The sequence below is a fragment of the Eulemur rufifrons genome, chromosome 19 (assembly GCF_041146395.1).
Source record: "Eulemur rufifrons isolate Redbay chromosome 19, OSU_ERuf_1, whole genome shotgun sequence".
Lineage (NCBI taxonomy): Eukaryota > Metazoa > Chordata > Mammalia > Primates > Lemuridae > Eulemur > Eulemur rufifrons.
The window spans coordinates 83,795,324-83,818,611 of record NC_091001.1 but is presented as its reverse complement, the minus strand read 5'-3'; positions in this window follow the sequence as shown (position 1 = coordinate 83,818,611).

Here is a 23,288-nt window from a genome sequence, read left to right as displayed (position 1 = left end):
AAAAGGTTGTAGTAAGGAACAGAGGTCAGCAATATATGGTCCATGGGCCAAATCTGGCCCGCTACTTGTTTTTGTGAAGGCCCACGAGCTGGGAAGGGTTCTTACATTCTAAATGGTTGGGAAAAAAAAAATCAAAAAAAGAATGTTTTGTGACACATGAAAAGGATATGACATCCAAATTTCAGGGTCATCAAGTTTTATTGGAACACAGCTACACACATTTGTTGACGTGTTACCTGTGGCTTCTTTTCTGCTACAGCAGCAAAGTTGAATAGTTGCAACAGAGATGTTATGGCCCACAATGTCTAAAATATTTACTATCTGGCTCTTTACAGAAAATGTTTGCCAACCCCTGGTAAAGAGAAAATGACGGGCTGCTTAGAAGTACCTATAATAGAGTAAAAACCTAAAAGAAAATGTCAGCTATCATTTTCTCTTGTCAACATCTAGCTCTTGCCAAGCCATGATATTGATGCCACTTTGTATTTGCATTTGGAAATACATTCCCAAGTATTAAAAAGTATTCTTTCTTTTTCTGAGACAGAGTGTTGCTCTGTCACCCTGTGTAGAATGCAGCACTTCATGGTAGCTCACTGTAACCTCAAACTCCTGGTCTCAAGCGATCCTCCTGCTTCAGCCTCCTGAATAGCTGAGACTACAGGCATGCGCCACCATGCCCGGCTAATTTTTTCTATTTTGGTAGAGATGGGATCTCACTCTTGCTCAGGCTGGTCTCGAACTCCTGAGCTCAAGCAATCCTCCCACCTCAGCCTCCCAGAGTGCTAGGATTACAGGCATGAGCCAAGGCACCCGGCCAACAAAGTTTTTCTAAATTATTTTTTAAATAATTGTGAAAAGCACATTTTCCTGTAGAACATATAAGAATATCTAGTTCTTAAATGGCATTGCTAAAACAGAAAATGTATTGTCCTGGTCTCACAGAAAGACAATGGAAGAGAAGGTCCCCATCCTTCCAAATGTCATCCGCGGGTCTTTTTAGAGACAGGGTCTCACTCTTGCTCAGTCTGGTCTCGAACTTCTGAGCTCAAGCAATCCTCCCGCCTCGGCCTCCTAGAGTGCTAGGATTATAGGAGTGAGCCACCTGGCCCTCAGATCTTATCTTTATCTAAATACACAGTAGAAGGACCTAGAATGAAAGTAAATAATAACACAGTCTCCAGATTTTATTGTGTCACAATAAAACACTGAAGCAAGAAAATGCCTTAGAAATCATCTGATCCAATTGCCCCTGTGTTACCAATGAAGAATCTAGGCCCAGACAAAGTTAAGGGACTTACCCACCTCTCTTTGGCTACTCCCGACCACCTCATCTTTGTGCCTTTCCTATGTGCTGTGTGCTGTTCTCTTCCTGACGTGCACACACCTTTTCCTTTGGTTTTAAATCCTTGGCTCAAGTGACATGTCCTGACTATCATGTGATGTGACCTTGAAAAATATTAATAGTTTATGTACAGGTCCTAGTTTATTAGATGTTAATAATCTTGAAAGCAAATCAAATCCATTTTTAAAACAAAGTAGCATCTCCTCTGCCCCAGCCTTCACCTCCATTACTGAGCAAATGCTGGCTCTTTGATCTCCCTAATCAAGACTGGCCATGTTTAGCCAACCTCCTCCCGGGGTCCCAGCACCAGTCTCGCTCAGCTACATGACAAGGTCCCAGAACAGGTGAGAAAAATGAGAAGGCCGTGCCCAGAGCAGTGGGAGTCAGCCCTCACAGCCGGCCCTTCATAGAGCAGGACAGAAAAGGCATTCACTTTCCTCCTCCACGTCATGATACCAACTGAAATTACCTTTAAATGAGGAAGAAAGTCATTATTTAATCAATAGGATTGCGTCAATTGAGGAAAATTTGTCTCCAGTGTAAACAAGCGGAACGTCTTTGCGCTCTATGAAAACAAGGTTAAATTACTTGCAGATCCGGGCGACGTGTAGAGATGTAGGAAGTGAACCTGAAGCCTGACACATTCAAGGTCTGGGAACCGAAATTAATAGGAATTGTTCCGGTTTTTCCAGCGGAATCAAGCACAGGGATGGACACGCCTCTGCAGAACCAGAGATTCCCATGCTTTGCCCTGTGCTACGGAGCGGAGGAGGAGGAAGAGAGGAAGAACAACCACAAAGAAAGGTAGCAACAAATAAAGGTAAAATGAAGCCTGGGCCAGCTGATCCCTCCCAGGCTGGCCACTGCCAGGGACCTGCAGGGCGCTAGTGTTGGGACGGGCAGCTGCATTAAAATGAGGAATGGTCAGATTCCAGAAGTCCAGCCTGTCTGCTCAGACACCCTTCCTTTGCTCCATCAATTGCATTCAATAAGTCATGTTGAAAATAAACTATTACAGTGGTAGCTAGCATGCATTGAGTTGCCCCCTCCATGCCAAGCATGCTAAACACTGGACATAGACTGTGCTATTCAAAATTCACATCAGCCTTAGAGGGCAGCTACCACGGTGACACCCATTTTACAGACAAGGAAGAGGGAATGGCCGGGCAGCCTTGCCTGGTTCTGAGGCCCATGGTTTTATCTGCCCAGCCTCAGGGCCATTTGCTTGCTGAATGCTCATCTCTGTGCTGTGGCTGTGGAACCGCAGGGGTGAGTACAAGCCAAACCTGCCCTCTGGACATAACCACAGGCCCAGGGAGAAAGGGACAGAGCATTTACTTGTGCTTGGGGGGGGCTCAGCTTGTCCCAGGGATGCCTGGCTGAGCAGCCTCAGGGCGGCTTCTCTCCCGGCCCCTTCCCCGCTCCATGTTGACTTTTTGTCGGTTGGTGAATGTGAGCTCTGTTGTAGCTCTAAAGGCATACGGTGAGGTCTAAGGTCCCCGCTTCCTGACGGAACTCTGTGGTGGGAATTTGGGCTCCAGGTTCACCTCACCTGAGACTACACTAGCACTGAGGGAAGCTTGCTGACACCCTCCATTCATTAACGACAAGACCAAAACCAAACACATTTTAGCTCTGGACTTTTGGAAAACCAGATTCCATTACTTTTGGGGTGAATTCTGGCTAATGTCTATTACCCATCTCTCTTCCTCCCAACCAACCCCATTTCAGCTCCAATTCTGAGGTGTATGAACGTGTGGTTCATAACCCACCTGCCTTCAATCCCTGTATTCCTTATGTGGCCTCGGGTAAGATCAGGGAAATACAGTCCCCCCAGGAGCAGGCCTCCGTCACCCTAGCAGGGATCTGCGCAGGTGTAGGCCACGGGCCCGTGAGCTCCCTCTGGGAGAGACTGCGGCTGGCTGGCCGGGTTCTGTGACGTGGCAGCCTGGCTGAGAGAGCCAGAGTGCAGCCTAGAAAAAAGAAGAGATTTAAATTTTAAAAGAAAGAGAGAAAGAGAGAGAGAAGTGAAATGAAGCATATTTGACCTGGGCAGAAATAAAAGACCACTCAAGTTGCCAGAGTGACAAATCAGACAGGGAGGCCGAGCAAATGTGAACTCTTGGGGAGTCCAGAGCCCAGGTGGAACAGACGAGGCTTGGTGATCAGGAGTAGAGACGGAGGATTTGCCCAGGTCGGGCTGGGAGACCAGTCAGAAGGTTCCACAACGCTAGACACAGTCTCCCCTTTGTACCAGTATTTATCTAACTTGTCAATTTTATAGCCACATTACCTTCAAGTGTTCAGGAAAGCAGATATTGGTGCTGTCAAGAGGCCTGGCTGTGGTTTGCACAGCATAATGACAGATGCAAAAAACAAAGGGGAGGGGAGAGGGGGCCTTCAGAGACCACAAAAGAGCCTTTATAATTATGCTTCTGCCTCCCTCCTCCCTCGGGAGGCTGCCTCTCCCTCGCTGCAGAGGTGCCCCAGCTCGGCTTTCTTTCGGGGGTGCTGCCTCCTCCGGATATGCGGCTATGGGGGGAGCTGCCTAGCAGGCGTCTACCAGTAACCCTGCATGGACTTGAAGGGAGCTATTACATCGCTGCCTCTCTTCCCCAGGCTAAATAGCTGCAGTCCGTTAACTCTCTTCATGGGCCTGATTTTCCATCCCTTTAATCATCCCTGTCACTTTCTGCTGCAGCCTCCACTCTCACCACAGCCCTCCCCCAGGGCGGAGACTCCAGCCAGCTGGGATAATGGCCCCAGCGGCCTCCAGGAGCTGAGTTCTCTCCTTGCAGACTGCACTCCTCACGGCCACCCTGCAGCCCAGGGCCTGGGCAGCCCACGGTCGTGGCAGCCTCCCAAGGCTGAGTTACTGAGGTTTGTGACCCAATTGGAGCTCTTCCCACCCTCCCTCTTGGATGTTCCCCATGACCAGAAAGTCACTAAAATCCACAAGTCTCCTCGGAGCTGATTCTCACCATTTTTCTCTTCCTTTCCATTCTCACTGCCTCATCCCCACCTGGGTCCAGACCTGGCCTATCCTTCAGACCATGGGAACAGCCCCCCAGCCAGCTTCCCTGTCACCGCTGTCCCTTCAAAATACTTTAAAGCCAGCTTTGGAAATAAGTTTTCAAATCAAATGTCATTTTTATCAAGTTCTTCCCCTACTCAAGAGTCTTCAGTGGCTCCCCCTTGCTCTTTGGTACAGCAAATGTAGCAACTCATCAGATTCCAGGGCCAGAGTGCTCTCACCTGCCTCCTTTCTGCCTATGTCCAGATTGACATTCCAAAAAGCCCTTCTTCGTTAATCTTGTCCCCACTCTGTCCTCCCCTTTACCCATCCCCACAACATTTTATTGGACACCGTTTTGGGTGTACTGAGATACGCAGATAGATGGATATCTAGCTTATAGATATAGATACAGATATATGGGCTAGTGGTGGTCTTTGATGGTAAGCAACAGAAACCAACTCTGACTAGGCGAAGGAACAGAAAGGGACAGATTGGAAAGGAAAGGCAGAGTTTGCAGAATTAAAAGAAAGACTGAACCACAGAAGTCCTGAAAGGACAGAACAGGGCAGCCCTGAAGATCTTTCTAGAATGTTGCCATCAGATCATCAGCTCCAACTCCCTTCTGTCCTCATTTGTCTCTGCTTAAGATTCAGAATTTCAGGATGAGAATCGACAACCTATGAGATCAGGGGGCAGAGCCCTGCGATGGGCCATCCTTCCAAGACCACTTGGGGTCGGGGAGGGTTGCCAGGTTTAGCAAATAAAAATTCAGGATGCCCAGCCAGATTGAATTTCAGATAAACAACGACTAATTGTTCATATAAACATATCCCATGAAATACTTCCTGGATTTGTCTTCCCACCCTCCCCCTCCCTGAGTCCCACTGTGCAGCTGCCAGGCGAGCCGGGCCGGCACTCCCTCAGACCCGGGCCCGTGTCCCCTGGTGCAACACACGGCTGCATCTCACACTTAATTTCTTCAATCCTTTCTCAAGGTGGCTGTGCATCTCCTTCCTTTCTCTTTAATTTTAATAACCCAGCTTTGATCATCTCAAAACTATACATTAACTGACACAAATAAAAACGTGCAGGTGCCCTTTTGCAATCCTTTATTATTTATCCCCTCTTTATGTCTATTGAGGAAAAAACAACTTTCTTCATCTTCTCTCTTTTGCCAAATACTTACCAAACAGCCCTAATGATACTTAGCATTTGCATAACTCTTTACAACTTAATGCACATTTTCATACTCATTATTTTATTCAGAATCATAATTCCTCAGTGAGTTAAGTGGTTAGTTGGCACAGGTAACATAGCCCCCATTTTACAGATGAGAAATTAAGACTTTGAAAGGTAGATTATAAAAGCTAGTATGAATCCCAAGTTGCAGACCCAGGACTTGGAATAATGTGTTCTTTCCTCGACATCAGGGGTCAGCAAACTTTTTCTATAAAGGGCCAAACAGTAAATATTTCAGGCTTTGTACACCATGTGGTCTCTGGCACTACTCAACTGTACCATTATAGTACAAAAGCGGCCATAGGTAATACCTAAGTGAATAGATGGGTATTCCCATAAGCTGTATGTACAGAAACAGGCCTGTGGGTACTTTGCTAACTAACCCCTGTTTTATAACACACAATAAACGCTTTTCAATCCTTTCGGGTCTATCAAAATTTTTCTCCAATTGAGATGCCATGATTTTGATCTGTATCAATATGAGATCATTCTACTAATCTCTTCTCTCCTTGTTACCTCTTCTGTGTGAGTATTGTTGGGACAATGACTGCCTTGGCTTCCCACACTCGCTTGGTCCTTCCTACGGTGTGGCAAAGTTTTCTCTCCTGTGTGTGACTGTGCTCAGCTAAGCCCGTCCCTCCCCTGAACCCCCGATGCTTCCTTACCCGTAAGTGAGATCTGTCCTGACGGGCCTGTGAGGAGGCTCCTTTCTGGAACAGGGCATCTCCTGAGGCGCCAGCACTAGCCAGGATCCATCCTCCTTCCAGCTTCCCTCACTCTGGGCTCAGGTGCCTCCTCCCTCAGGCCCTCTCCCCAGCTAGTCTGTCCTGGGAAACTCGGCCCTGGAATGGTTACTCTATGACCAGGTCTTCCTGTGGCCCTTTCAGCTGTGGCCTGTGGAAGACAGGGACTGGGGTTAGTAACATCCTCAGCCTATAGGAAAGACTGAGTCAAATGCCCCCCTTAGGAGCTCTGTGAGAGTGGATTAGCTGGTGTGGGTATATGCATAACTGTCTATAGGTCCTGGAACAGTGAGGGTGGGGACTAATGCAAACAGCATCCTTCTGGACAAGGCGGCCAGTTGCTCAGATGACTGGAGTTGCACATCTTCAGCCCTGGTGGTTGGCCAGCTGGAACCTGAATTCTACATCACGAGAGGCAGTGGGATGTGGCTGATGCCTCACGAAGGGGACACCAGGTCTTTAAGGGGGCTTCACATGGGCACACCCGAGAATAAAGGCAAAGAAACTGTAGAGATCAACTTGCCCAAATCCCTCATGCACAAATAAGGAAACCGAAGCTGAGGCATCACCTTAGTTTACTATCATAACAATAATGAAAAATTTGATCAATGAAATTGGTATTTATAACTATAAAGCTTTCCTTGAATATCAATATATTTTAAATAAGGGTCAGAAAACGTGCTCATCCCAGCACAGTCCAAAAGCCATGCATGAGATCAACTTTTTCAGGAATGCTTAAGATTCGGTCTTCTTAAGACTTCCATACGTCCCAAAGGTGGACTTTTCTGGAAACACCAAGAACTCCCTCCACATTTTTTCATGAAGTCTCTAAAAGGGTCAAGAGAGGTAGCAAAGGGTATGGCACAAGGTAGCACATGGGCTTTGAATGCCCTGGCTCTACCACTTTGAACTTACGTGACTTTGAGCATGTAATTTAACTTCTCTAAGCCTCGGTTTTTACTTACCTCATAGAGGTAATATAATAATTAAATGAGATAATGTATACAGAGCAACTAACATAGGGCTGACTTAATAGTAACTACTCAATAAATATTCACCATTATTGTGGTGGTGGTTGTTGACACCTCAGCCTTTTTGCGTTAAGTCCAACTCTAATTATGAATTGCCTTCTTTTTTGATTGTAAAGCAGGGGTAGTCATTTAACAGGAGAGATGGATAACTGGAAGTTAGTTATGACCTCAGCAAAGAGCTCTGGCTTCTTGCCCAGAGCCACAGTCTGCCCCAGATGATCTCCAGGCTAAGAGACAAGGTGGCTTTTCTGAGCAGGGTTTGCTCTGTGGGGGTGGCCTCCAGGTAGGACCCAGGCTCTCTGGAAGAGGCCACGATCTCAGGTCAGAGGTACAGGGCATTAGGGGAACAGATCAGGAAAGGTGAAAAAGGCCAACGCACAGTTTTCTTTGTGGACAATCTTTCTGGCATTGTGATTTTACAGTCAAATTGTGCCCTGCTTTGAAAGTCCTCAATAGATCAGACTGCAGCATTTGCATCATCTCTACACCATTAAAAAAAAAAAAAGACAAAGAAAAAAGCAGACCACCTAGAACTTCATTTTTCTGTGATAGCAGAAATGTGCTAGGCAAAAACAACTTTCTCCTTTTCGCTGAGTTACTTGGCAGCAGCAGAAAACACTTGACAAAAAGTTCCAGAGGGCTTGATATTGAGTTTGAAAAGTACAAATTCCCACAACAATCAGTGACTAAAGTAGCAATATTTTAGCCCTTTACAGGAATCTGGTTATTATTACCATTAATGCCAAGGATCTTGTTTCTATTCTTTTTGATTTAAGGTCATTTTCTCTGTAAAAGGCCTGCTTTGTTAAGCACTACAAGGTGAAGTTGGTTTCAGGAGAAAGGGGACTGGGCAAGTTGGGAAGGTATAGTGTTGTACTGAAACAGTAGACGGCCTGGTTGTGAAAAAACCTTTTGTTTTTGCTCTGAACCTCATGTGCTTCTCTGGTCTTCGTTTTCTAGTTCAGTGCCTCGATTTCAGCATTGTCCACTCTGATGATGAGAATACCTCTACTTGAGCACGGCAGTTTTCAAGGAGGGACTCCAGGAGGCTGTGCCTGCTTGGGCAGGCCTGGTTGTGATCTGGGCAAAGGAGACCCAAGTCAGTACTCATGTCTAGAAAGAGATCCCATGACTCCGGGTCCATCTTGTAGATATCTTGTGAGAAAGAATGGGTGCCAAGAGAGTGAAATACCTGGCTCAGTGATACACAATCAGGGACAGCTTTGCCTCCCAGGAGACATTTGGTGATGTCTGGAGACATCTTGGGTTGTCACAACTCAGGACAGGAGGACTATCGCATCTACTGGGTAGAGATGGCTACTAAACATCCTGCAGTGTGCAGGTCAGTCCCCACGACAAAGACTTATTCAGCCCCAAATGTCAATTGTGCTAAGGTTGAGAAACACTGAGACAGACAGAGGCACAGAGAGCCCTGCACGGGCGGGTCCCTGCCCACCTCCCCAGCCTTATTCTGCCCCAGTCCCCCATTCTCTGAACTCCAAGTGCACAGACCCCTTCCAGTTCTTGGCTGCACTGTGTCCCCTCAGCATAGCCAGATCCCTCTGCCTGCCTGGCTCTTCCCTTCCACTTCATCTAGTTAGTGCCTCCTCATCCCCTGGTCGCAGATCAATACCTATTTTCTTGAGAAGACTTTCCATCAAGACTAAGTCAAATCCCCCGATACGTGCTCTCTCCCCTTTATTTGTTCTTTTTTTCCAGGGGTTTGAAAGTATCATCATGGCTTTCGTGAACCCCTAAGTTCCTTGCCTCTTAGCTCTTAAGTCTAGGGGCTAACAGCGCCAACTTTAGAGTCGAATGGCTTGTGTTAGAATCCCAACTCCGGCATATTTTAGTTGCGTGACCTTGTGCAAGTTACTTAACCATGTGTCTTTGTTTTCTTACCTCCAGCATGAAGATAATTACTGTACCCAGCTCATACAGATGCTGTGAGGATTAAATGACCCAAGGCTTACAAAGTGCTTAGGACAGTGTCAGGCCCATTGTGAGCACCATATAAAAAGTCTGCTGTTATTATTGCTTCAAAAATTTAAAACTGCCATTCTGAGTCATGCAGCTACAAGATAAGAAAGACATGCAGCATATTTTCTTCCCAGCAGTATGACCCTACATCACTGTCTTTTCTCTACCAGGGGAATCAGAGCTTAGATCATTTGAGGCAGGGGAGTCAAAGTCAAATGCTTCTATTTACAGATAGAGAACTGGAGGCTCAGAGAGCATAAGGGATTTGGAAAAGGTCACATGGCAGTTTTTCTGTACCTGATATCCCCCCTCCTCTCTCCATCTCCCTCTTTCCTCCCCTTTTGAGGTGATAACTGGCGTGATTCTTAATCTACACTCAATGAATTATCCCCTAGCAACTATCTTCATCAGACTATAGGTTCCTGTTCCCCAGCCTTTCTACAAAAGACCTGGTAGTTATAAAATCCAAGCTTATCAGAACAAAACACACCAAACCAAACAGAACACAGCAAGGTTTCTAATCAGAGATTTAAGGTGCTTGCACAACAGCCTAACCAAAAAAAAAAAAAAAATTCTAAGCCTGAAAAAAAACCTAGACGAAATGCAAATACCTAAATAAATTAAGAAAACACTGAGGCAGTCTCCCGTAGCTTTCTGCCATGAAGTCACCGGTCCTGTGAAAGGGCTGGGCATGCAGGGCCACACAGGCTGGGCCACACAGGCTGGGCTGCATCTCTTTTACCTTCACCTCCACCAAATCCTGTTTACCCTTTGATACCATGGTAGCCTCTCATGATAGTTCTAATTCTTTGTCCACCCCCTACAGATTTTCATGAGCCAACTCTTTGCCAACACTGTGATGCTTTAGCCCAGAGTTCCAGGACTCCCCGGAGAAGAATGTAGTGCTCAGACTGCGGAGTGTCAATGGCCTCTGACCTCTTAGTCTAATCACAGCTGGGGAACCCAGCTTTGGCTGGGATCCTATCCTTTAGGAAGAACATGAGCAAACTGGAATAGCAGAAGAGAAGTACATACAATCAGAGTAAGACACCTCATCATGGGAGGGACAACTAGGTAGTAGAGAAGACTCAGCAAGGAAGCATGACGGTCGTCTTCAGCAATTTGAAGGGCTATTGGGTTTTCAGGTTCCAGAAACATTACAAACAGAGCTGACATGAACTTCTACTCCCTCTACAAACCCATAGAATACTGGTAATATATAAGAAAAATATATTTTTTACAAATATAGCTGAGCTCATAAAAATAGAGCAAAATATCTAGGTGCTAGAATTAAAAAGAGGGAACTTCTAGTCACAGTGGAAAACTTCAGCTGATGCCTCAATGGTTCAAGAAGATATTTATCCAAATATAGGTTCTAATGCCTAGAGGCTGGAGTTTTGATGCCTACATAAGGGCAGAACATGGTGCTTTGCAGCCCTGTGGTGGAGAATCTAGACTCATTAAGTAGAGACCCTGGGAGGACAGTTGCTTCAATTAAGCTCCACTGATAGGCCCAGGGGAGCCCCAGTGATCCTTGTCTTTTTCTAGACTGGGGAGTGGCTGTTAATAGGTAAATATTCTGCCTTGCCCACCACTCATCTCCTGCTGTGCACCCCACCCCTCCCCACCCCATTTCCTAAGTCTCACAGAAGACACTTTTTCCACAGACCAGGTTCAGGCAGGGGGGAGGGGTTGGGGACCACAGACTTACAGGAGGAAACTGAGCTGGGAGAAAGGAGCAGGATGGACGAATCAATGGTAAATGAAAAATGGATGAACGTGTGGGTAAATCTAAATAAAAATTGACTGTAAAATAGCAAAAGCAATAGTAATGTTTGTTTTTTGTGGTATTTAAAGACCAAGTGAACCTAAAATGCTAAATAATAACAACATAAAACTTGGGATGCAGTGGCCATAATAAAAGCATTCCAAGGATGTACAGATTTGATTAATTATAAAATTGTTACAGTAATACACATGAATTACAGATACTTGTATCAGTTTGAACAATATGTGCTCTCTCTCCTTTCTTATAATAACAGAACCTTGATTTTCTACAGGGCAGCAATGTGCCCACTAGAAATACTCACCTTCCCAGATTCCCTTGCAGCTGGGGTAGCAATGTATTGCAGTTCTGGCCAATGAAATATAAACAAAGCCACTGGTGGACTTCCAGGAGGAATGTTTTGCCTTTTACCCTTTTCCCTTTTCTCTTCTTCCTACTTAACATAAGGACAAAATGCTTGGAAGAGCGGCAAACACCTTATAACCATGAAGAGATGACAAAGTCACATACTAAGGATGAGAGAAAAGGATGATTAAAAGAAAAAAAAACCAGGGTGCTTGATATCTTTAAAGATATGTACTAGCTCTGGACTACTTAACTCTGGTCTTCTCGTTCCAAAACAAACCCCTTGATGTTTAATTCATTGTTTTCTATTATGCGCAGCCAAATGTAATCCGAAATTGCACAGTGTAGCATAATAAAAAATAAATATTAGATCTTTTTCCTGGTTCCTGGCACACAGTTCCTAAAACCCTTAGAATCTCCAGAAAGATGAGTATCTTTTGTATGCTAATAAGATGACTGGGGCAGGGAGGGACCCTGGAGAATTGCAGGGTAGGGACTGGTCACCTGAAAGATCAAGGTGTGATTAGAGGGTTGGAATTTTGGCTTCACCCCTCCCCCACCACTCCAGGGAGGGGGAGGGGCTGGAGGTTGAGTTCAACCAATGGCCAATGATTTAATCAATCCTGCCTACATAAGGAAACCACCATAAAAACTTCTAAAGGAAGGAGTTCAGAGAGTTTCAAAGTTGGCAAACAGGCCGGGCGCGGTGGCTCACGCCTGTAATCCTAGCACTCTGGGAGGCCGAGGTGGGCGGATCGTTTGAGCTCAGGAGTTCGAGACCAGCCTGAGCAAGAGCGAGACCCCACCTCTACTAAAAATAGAAAGAAATTATATGGACAGCTAAAAATATATATAGAAAAAATTAGCTGGGCATGGTGGCGCATGCCTGTAGTCCCAGCTACTCGGGAGGCTGAGACAGGAGGATCGCTTGAGCCCAGGAGTTTGAGGTTGCTGTGAGCTAGGCTGACGCCACGGCACTCACTCTAGCCTGGGCAACAGAGTGAGACTCTGTCTCAAAAAAAAAAAAAAAAAAAGAAACAAAGTTGGCAAACACATCCACATGCTGGGAGGATGGTGCACCCCAACTCCACAGGGACAGAAGCTCCTGTGCTGGGGACCCTGCCAGACATCACCCTATGCAATCGGCTGTTCATTCACATCCTTTACAAGAAACCAATCACAGTAAGTATCTTCCTGAGTTCCCTGAGCCCTTCCAGCAAATTAATAAACGTGAAAGGGGAGGTTGGTGGGAACTCACAATTTTGTAGCTGAGTCAGACAGAAGTGGGGGTATCATAGCGCCCAATTTGCAACAGGCATCTGAAGTGGGGGTAGTCTTGTGGGACTGAGCCCTTAAACCTACAGAGTCTGATACTAACTACAGTTAATATCAGAATTGAGTTGAACAGTAGGACACCCAGTTGGTGTCCAGAGAGTTGGAAACAGTTGTTAGTGTGGGGAGAAAAAACACCCATTCGCTGTCAGAAGTGTTGTAAGTAAAAACAGTTCAAAATTGGTAGCATTCACAGCATATTAAAAATTTAAGGATAGCCATTCAAAGAAGAGAATTCAAATGTCTGTAACGTTTAAAACAGTAAGAGAAAAAGATGAAATATAGAAAACTCAGCCAATATACTAATAGAAAGCAGGAAAAAACAAAGAAGTTAAGTGATTAAAACAAAAATAGTAAGATATTAATATATACCACTCATAACTGTATTCAAGTAATAAATATGGTAAATGTAAAGGATTAAAATTGCTGTTAAAAGAAATACTAATATCAAGTAAGAAATTCAACTTACTGTTTTCCTAGTAGAAAAATATACTTAAAATAAAATAACACTGAAAGATTGAAAGCAATAAGACTGGAAAAAACACACCAAGCCATCACTATCCAAAAGAACAAGCAACAGAGCAATATTAAAGTCAAAAAAATAGAGGAAACTACAAAGTGATAAAAAGAAGAATTCAACAATAATACAACAATCCTAAATGTGAACATACCTAACACCATAGCCTAAAATAAAACAAAAGAAAGAAAAACTTGAGAAATGCACCATCATAGCGAGAGATTTTCAGGGGAAAGGAAAGTCAATTCTGGACAGAACAGAGAGCAGGCTGAGCCAGTTTCGGAGCGGAGGACTTTGACTCAATCTAGGGAGAAACTTTTATGACATTCAGAGCTGTCCACAATGGAAATGGGTTTCCTTGGGAGAGAGAGAGAGAGCTCCACAAACACGAAGGCTTGAAAGCAGAATCTGTGTGGCCACTGGAGGAGACCACTGTCCAAATAGCCAAGCACTGGACGCTCAGGTCCATGCGGGCAGGGGCCATGTCTGTTTTGTTTGCTGCTATATATCCAATGCCTAAAACTGAGCCTGTCACAGAACAGGTACTCAGTAGGTGTCTATTGTATGAATTAATTAATTACCTATCTAGACAAGAACATGGAATGTCACCTCTCCAGTGGCTTCTAATTCTGAGATTCAGTGATTCTCATCTGTCATCCCTCTGCTCTGTGTCCTTCCTCCCTTCTCAGGCCCAGGGCCACCCAAACCCAGGAGAGCTGAGGCTGGGACTGAGAGGCAAGGGTGGCGTGAGGAACGGACACAAGAGCAACAGAGAAGCCCAGAGGATGGGAGCCAGCACTGCAGAGAGCTTCCCAGAGTCTTCCTGCCACAGAAATTTCTCTTGGCCACAGCAGTCGCCCTGGCCCAGGGCCTGAAGGGAGGCAGCGGGGCTGCAATGGCGGGACTTGCAGTCAGCACGTCTTGTCCGGGCTGCTTCCAAGGACAGAGAAGCAGGACTGTGAGTAGGGCACCGGGTCAGTCGAGTCACAAGCCAAGCTCCTCCTGCATGCTGGGGTTGGGTAGACATAGAGAAGGGACAGGACAAGGCCTCCAGCTCTGGGGATTCCTTGGATTGAGGAAGTCAGGGTCTTTGTACATGAGGACCCTCCGGTCTGATGGGGAGACACAACTGGACCCTCCTAGAGGCCCTAGAATGAATGCTACCTGCAGTCCCTGTCTCCAGGAAGGACTTCCAATCCGATGGAGGAGTCATGGCCCCTGCTGGGTCATTCTTGCCCTCCCACCTACACAAGACCAGGGAGCAAAGGAAATGGCAGGCCCATTTCTGTGATGAATGGAGGCTCTCAGGGGACGTTCCCACACCCCGCCGTCAGGGCCCCCCTGCCTCCCCACCACGACAGACGCCTGACCCACTGGAAAGAATCCTGAGCCTGAGCCTATTCCTAACACAGGAATGTTGGCCCCCTTGTCACTCCCCGCTTTCCCTCCAGCTCTGTTTTTGTTCTTTTTCCCACCCGGACTCCTCCTCCCCGACCTGCCATTTCCCAAGTCAGCCCCAGGGAGACCAGACCCAGCAGCCCACTGGTGATCTTGTTTTACATGAGACATTTCCAAAAAAGACCAAAAAATCCTTTCCAGGAAAATGCCATTTTTAAAATTCAGCTCCAGACACTGCGGCAACATTAGAAAAACAAAGGACTTGGCAAAAAGGTTCCCTGGATCGGGACTTTCTCTCTAAAATACCTTTTCCCAATTGCCTCCAGTGGGAAAGACTCCAAGGGTCATTTCTGGAGCCCCCAGGCAATTTCAGACAGACAGTGACTTCCGGTTTCTACACTGTCCCAAGCCTTTCCTTCCCTGGGATCACTCTGGGATCACCCTGTGATCTTTGTCCAGGCTTAAGCAGAGAGCCTCTCCCAAAGGTCCCCCAAGGGAAGCAGCTGTCTCTGGGCAGTCTGCAAATAATGCTGCTTCCTCCCTCCAGAGAGTCCTCCTCAGTCCCTTTCTTGTCACCATCACTAGGCTGGGGGCCAAGTTGTTGGCCAGAGAGACAGACTGTGCTTAGTAGAGAGCTTGTCTTCACTTATCATCCAAGTGGGTAGAATGTATAATACGATTTCCCCTGGGGCATGCAGAGTGCTGTCACTCTTTTTGCATGTGTCATATATAATCACGTTGATGTCATACATATAATAAGAAAATGGCCATTATTTATTAGACATTTATGTGTCCACCACCAATCTATTCTTTATATTTATTTTACCTCACTTAACCCTCATAACAACTATTATGGGCTGAATTTTGTCCCCTCTCCCCCAAAATCCCTGTGTTGAAGTCCTAACCTCCAGTTCCTCAGAATGACTGTATCTGGAGGTAGAGCCCTTAAAGAGGTAATTGAGTTAAAATGAATCCTAATTAGGGTGAGCCCTAACCCAATGCGATTGGTGAACTTGTAAGAAGAGGAAATGTGGACACAGACAGGCACACACTCAGAGCAAAGGCCATGTGAGGACACAGCAAGAAGGCGGCCCTCTGCAAGCCAAGGAGAGAGACCTCGGAAGAAACCAAACCTACCAGTACCTTGATACTGGACTTCCTGCCTCCAGAACAGTGAGAAAATTAATTTCTGTTGTTTAAGCCACCCAGTCTGCAGGATTTTGTTATGGTAGCCCTGGCAAACTAATACAACACCCATAGAATTAATACAGTTATTATCGCCATCTTACAGAGGATAAAGTCTCAAGTGGTTATGAAACTTGCCCAGCAAGCAAATAGCAGAGATAAAATTTGAATATCAACTGTCTGACACCAGAACACAAGCTCTTAGGACTGTGTCCAACTGCTTTTCTTCTGTGCTCTACTATGCATGTGCATGTTCCATTTATTTATTGCTGCATAACAAACCACCCCACAACTTAATGGCTTAAAACAGCACTTATTTTGCTTGTGAATCAGCAATTGGGGCAGGGCTTGTTGGGAACAGCTCATCCCTGCTCCTCTTCATGTTAGCTGGGACAGCTTGAAGGCCTGACCGAATCTCTGAAGTCTCACTTACTCATTTGCCTGGCAATTGACACTGACTGTCCGCTGGAACCTTAGGTGGGACATTGGCCCAAAACTTCATGTGCCTTCTCTATGTTAGCCTGAGCTTCCTCCTAACAGGGCGACTGGTTCCAAGGGCAGCCATCCCAAGAGACAGCCAGGCAGAAGCTGTGTTGCCTTTTCTAAACAGCCTTAACAGACACATAGCATCACTTTTACCACATTCTCTTCCTTAGAAGCAAGTCCCTAAGGCTGGTCCATGATTAAGAGGAGAGGAATTCAATGCTACCTTTTGAGGGGAGCAACATCAGAGAATCTGCAGACATGTTTTAAAACCATTACAATGCATGTGCTGTTGCATTGGTTGTACATATTTTATGTAAAGTGTTTATCTACCTCCCAGCAGCACCAAATCATTGAAATTGCATCAGAGTGGAAGTCAAAGGCCCTGAACAAGAGCCTTTCAGCTGTACCAACAGGGATTTCAAAACTCACCTATGAAAAGAGCGTTCCCCCAGGTCAGCCAACCTCCTCTGTGTGGGACTGAGGTCACTTAACATCATTCCAGTCTCTAAAACAAATGCTTATCACAGAAGAAATTTTAGGACGCTGCTCATTGGGCACTTTATTTGACTCTCAGTCATCATAACCTGGTTTCTCCCTGTCGCTGTGCCTGAGCCACTGTCTTAGAAATGCAGCAATCGGCATACGGAGCACTTCCTCAGTGCTGGGCACTCCGCAGTGCTTTCTGTCTGTTGTCTCACTTAGGTATCATTCCAACCCTATGAAGAAGATAATATCATTAAGCCCATTTCACAAATGAAGAAACTGAAGCTCAGAGGAGGTAAGTAACTTGCTCAAAAGTTAGCAGAGGGCAGAGCCAGAACTCCAAGCTGTGCTCAGGCCAGCACTACTTCCTCCAGGATCTGGTGTCCTGTCCCTGGACCTCTGTCCACCATCCAGGGGCCTGCACCCTGCTGACAGGCTTGCCGCACAGCCCAACTGCCTGCCCGACATCTGACAGTTTCTGGGTTGTCATCTCTCTGCCCCTCTCACCTTTCCTGTTGGACCTTATTGCTGCCCCCATAGTGAATTCCTCTATGGCCTTCTGCCTGGGGAGGGTCACCAGGCTGCCTCCATCCTCCTCACCTAAGCCCATATCCCAGCTCTTTGCGTCTGCCCCAGCCTGTCCCGTGTGACTGCACAGTGTCCTGCCAGGGCTAGAGAGCAAGACCAAGCAAGAGAGCATCGCACAGCAAAAAAGCAGAGGCCCTGGAGTCAGACCGATCGAGATCCAGATCCTAACTCAACCATTTATTACTTGTGTATAAAAATAATGAGGCCCAAGTTGCCTCGTTGTGAGGATTCTCGATGAGTTAATACAAGTACAGCACTTGGCACGGTGCCTGGCACACAGTAAATGCTTAATAAATATTAGTTATCTTTGCTGTTGTTATTGTCAATAATACTTGTAAAAGATCCACTAGAGAGCCTAGCATATGGTAGGCATTCAAAAAATGATAGCTGTTAATCTCATTGTTTAAGTCCTGGAAAAGCTACAGGAATTCAGAGAAGGGCCAGATAACAAGGTAGTGAAGACAGAAAACAGGCTGCCCAAGCAACTACGCAGGTCTGCAGATCTCTGTCTAATCCTAGAGCTTGGGTATGACTGGCTTTGATTAAGTGGAAACACCTCCCTACAGAACTCCCATCTTCATCTGCCTCAATTAGGAGATGACAAGAGCTTCCTGAGCTTGCAGCCTCCAGGAAAAAGAATTTCAAGAAAGAAAATAAAAAACACCCTCTGTCTGTGCTCCTGCCCAGCATCTCTGCTATGGCAACGTGAGCCACTGGCCACCACATCGTGCCCTGCTCATCTAGTGGTCTTATTGGTCTATGGTTTCACAGGCTTCATCCGAGGCTGTCCAGAACACTGATGAATGTGGTCAGAACATGCATCAGCTTCCCAGCCTCAAATCCATTCCAGGTTGTGCTGTGAACAAAAACAACAAGCAGGTGGACAGAAAGCAGCCACCAGATTTATAAAGGAAGAGCCATCACATACCCTGCCCCCCGACCCTCACACACACCCCTGGGAGCATTGGAGCTTCAGTGCTGGTATCGTCCTTGTCCACCTTATTTTTCCTGCTGCTACTTTCCCAGGATCCTCACGGTTAGATCTACCAATTCTTGTAGCCCCTGAGTCAGTGCTGACCAAGCTGGGGAGGGTATAAAGTTTGAGCAGACAAAGGCTTAGAATAATGTCACCAGCTCAGTTACAACTGCTTGGCTCCTGTATTCTTCCTGATTTTCCTTCAAGCCAGATGATCAATGAGGTGACAGGCATTTCCCCCAGACCACTCTCATTTCCCTTTTCCAATCATACATGGATCTGGTGCCCTCTGGAATGACCTCTAAGAACCCACATTACTGCTCATGTTGCCCCTGCATCTGAGCTCTCCCCTCCCCTCTCCAGGCTGGACCCATTCTGATACAATCAGGCTCTTCTGCCCTGACTCCCAGGCCCTAGTTTAACATAGGATCCAGTTCTCCTCAATGTTAGTCAGCTATTGCTGTGATAATACTAAGTAATAAACAATCCCATAATCTTAGTGGCTTATACAACAAACATGTATTTTTCTCACTCACAGTCTGTGGCTAGGTGGAGGGGCTCAGATTCAGGCAGTGGGCTGGGTACAGATCAATCCCATATGTCTCTCTTTCTGGAACCAGCACCTACCTGGGGCAGGCTCTTCTCCTTATGGATGGAAGGAGTGCAAAAAAAGAGCCAGTGGAAACTTTCCACAACTCTTTAGACCTCAACTCAGAACCGGCCCATTGTCAAGTCCATCCATATTCCACTGGCCAAAGCAAGTCAACTGGCCAAGCCCACAGTTGAAGGGATGGGAATATATGCTCCACCTATTCTAGTAGGGTATGTGCAAAGTAATATGGCAAAGGACATGGACACATAATTATCTTAGAGAGAGGGAGTGAAGAATTGGAAATAATAAACCAATCTGTAACAATTTTTAAGCCAGAACGTTATTATGAGCTTACCTGAAGAAATTTCCATCTTCAGCTTGCCTGCCAGGCCTCCTACCCCTTAACCCAGCTCACTGGCTTAGGGGCAGGCTCTGAGTGGACAGAGACCCTGCTCACTTGACTGCCAGCCATTGGCTGTCACCAGCATCACTTGCCCTGACTCAGCCACCTGACTTCCTCTTGAGTTTTTAGAGGAGCCTGCCAGCCTAATTAGCCCCTCAGTCCCCAGTATACACTGGCCACAGGAGGGGCTAGAAACAAGACCTGGGAAGCTGGGAGACCACTGGGGGCCAAGGAGGCTACTGTCACTCATGTACTCTCTGGGCACGCGTTCACTCTTCTGCACATCTGCTCCATTTTTCTCTCTGGGTACCAGTTTTCCCTGATCCTCCATGACATGGTGGAATAGGGCCTTCTCCAGCCCTGGGGATGCAGCTGCTCCACTTTCAGCACCATCACCTGGATGATGAGTATTCCAGAGCCCCCTTCCAAAGCCCCAGAGAAAGACCTCCGGCAACCACAGCTAGGCTCCTGGAGTACCAACATGTTTGCCCACCCCTCTGGATGGAGGAGATCAGTGTGAGCTACCAGACACCAAGAAAAGCTTGGAAACCAGAGGTTTCACACTGGAGTCCTCTGGGCTGACTCCGGCCAGAAGATGCATTTTATTTGGCCTACAGGGTTTTTTTAATGTTTTGAATTACTTGACAAAAATTTAGAAATTGAGACTTCACATGTGAACCCAGAGACTTTTTTCTTACAAAGGTATAAGCTCTCAACTGGAAGGAAGTGTGAGTTTGAGGGGGCCCTGTGGGTCCTGATACTGTTCTGTTACATTCATCTAGCTGCGGGTTATTCCAGCATGTTCTATTCATAAAAAATTCATCACACCGTACACTTAAAATATAGCTACTTTTTTATTTGTACATTACACCTCTATTAAGTTTTAAACATTTGGAAGGTCTGGAATGGAATCACATTTCAGCGAGGGACAAATCCACTGGAGCTGAGTAGTTATATACCTTTATGTGTGTGTATGTGGGTGGGTGTATTTTTTTATATATATGTATATCCATAACTCAATCAAAAGGAAAGACACAAAACAGCATCAAAGAGGGCTGTGTGTTTGCAGAAAAATGGAAAATAGGTGTTTGGGGGGTTTTTGCAGAAGTTAAAAACATTTTCCAAGTTTGACATGCAAATAAAATGTGTCAGTGTCAAAATCCAACCAAAAAAGCCATGGCTAGTACACGGAAACTTAACGATCTAAAATAAAGGACTGATGTTTCAACATGTTTTATTTTTCAGAGCAAAGGAAACAAATGATGCAACTGTGAAATGAAGTTATGGAGAAGGTGAAAATACTGCTCAGGCATTGAAGCCGTTTATGAATGGTGGGTTTATAAAAGAGTATATCTACTAAGTACAGAAAAATTCATGCCTTGAACAAAAACAAGTATTTGCAACTGAAAGACCAAACAGAAACGCTGTTGCTCAGCAAGATGACGACATGGCTGAGAACTTACAGGACAGGTTGTGTGAAAAAGTTAAATCATTCGTGGCATTTCCTAGTGAAGCTTATGAGAGCCTAGTTAAAATAATACCACCCAGTCGGCTGTATTTATTTATGGTTCCAAAGAGACTTCGATGTGATTGGAGAACTTTTGGGCATGGTGTCCATCACAGGCACAATTTCAGGAAATGACTTAGCTTTTTGTGTTGAGAAGTCTTGAAAAATTTAAAGCAGACAGGTCAGAATTAGTAAGCCTGACTATGAAACAGAGCTTCTGAGATGGTCAGTGTTAACACTGACCTCATTATGAATCTTAAATCCAAGGTGATGAATTTTGCACAATCATAGAAACTAAATAGTTAGCCAGGAATTGCCTTTTGCTTAAAAGTTAAAAGAGAGCATATCATGGGCCTAATGATTGGATTTACTTCCATGGCTGAAACCATGAAGAATTCAATGCTTTGCTTGATGAAATGGATACACAAGTTATAACATTCATGTATTCTAATAAATAAAGGATAGTTAGTACGTAATGTCAGAGTCTTTTATTTGTGGAAGGGGGAACAGCTAAAATATTATTCATTTGTTCATATCATCCAGAAAAAAAAAAAATACCCCAGCTCACCAGCAAAGATTGAATCAAACTATTGGCCTTTCAGTAAATATCATAAGCCATCTACCTAACCCTTTTGGATACTTCTCTGTAAGAATCTTTACAAGTATGAAAATGGACTATTCCATTTTTCTTTTCATAGTGAAATTTTATCTTAGGGAAACTCATTTATCAAAGAATAATCTGGCCCACTTTCCTATGCTGAAATCAATTTTCAGAAATGAAGGAGATCATTGCAACTGCTCTCCTAAAATTATGGAGTTGAAGACAGCATGGATTCCAAAAAAGATTCTAATTTTATGAAAATTAACTTTTTCAACTAATATTGTGCCATAAATAGAATTTTTTGAACTCACCTTTCTCAATTAATATTGTATTATAAACAGAATTTTTTGAACTATAATTCAGTCCCCAAAACTAAATATTGCAACATTAGAATGCCAGAATTCTACAAATATCTCAGGAGTGGTTACTCTAAATATAAAAACCATCATACAAAGATTCTATCAATGCTCAGCCATGAACAGCTGTTTTTCATTATGAAGCTAAATAAAACGATTGCTCTCAGTTAAAAGATTCAAGGTTGAATTCTATACAGCACATCGCAACATGAAATGCAAGACTCAACATTGACATGTTGGGGCAAAAGAAAAAGTGTCACATTTCTGGTTCTAAAGCAAAGAAGTAATGAAGTATGAAAGAAAAAAATTAATAATAACAGATTTCTATTTTTCAAATGTTATGTTTTTCAATTTCAAACTTAATATATATTCTCCAATATCATACATGTTTATATTATGTTATGTACTCATGCCCTAGTCAAGTAAAAACGAAAGTTTGATTACATTTCTGGCAGTTGATTTTTCTTAAACCAGTCCACTTTACTCATTTTTGTTGCCTTTCTGAATTCTGTAAGAATCTGAGTTTGCAACCTCTGATGTACACTCTCTATATATGCTATTTTCTAGGGGAAAAAATCCGATTGAAAAATAATACATGCTTAATGATGAAAACATAGGATATCCAGAATTGAAAAAGAAGACTGCTTATCTCACCATATGAGAGTGTTTATCAAAACAATGCATTTATAGACTATATATAATAAACTGGTAATTAAAAATGGAATCACATTACACAGAAAGTTTTATAGATTTCTCATTTTAAGTGTTCTACAAGTAGAAATGTTAATGGTTACATGTTATTTCATAATATATTTGTAATATAACTATCTTAGCTTATTTGTTATTGCTGCATATTTAAGTTATTTCTCATTTTTAAACTACTGGTCTTGATATCCATCCTGGCTCCATCGTTTTTCTACCCACAGCCATGTTATTACTCATAATGTCTTGTACCAGTACCTGAGTTTCCACTTACAGCTTCCAGGAAAGACTGGAATCGGTTCAAGTTAGAATGTGGTAATCCCCTCAGGGAACTCAAAGAATGGCTCAAACATGCGGGCCCTTTTTGAGTCGAGCCACCTCTAGCACTTCTATTTTTCTGGACCCTTGGTTAATGTTATTGCTCAGAGGATGACAGGTGAGTTCCATGTGATGAGAGGTCCCTGGCTGGTTCATGCACCTATGTAGGCCCCCTTGAAGGGAAGCCACAGTTATTCCTGAAAGATAAAATCCAAACTCTCCAAGTCATGGATGCTTAAATCTGGTTAGAGAAAGCACCTCTCTGAGTTTAAATCCAATAGCCAGCTCTAGTCCAACCAGCTTAGATACCACAATTTTTTTTCCATGGGCTTGTGTCACCTGACTACCCCTATCTCCAACCT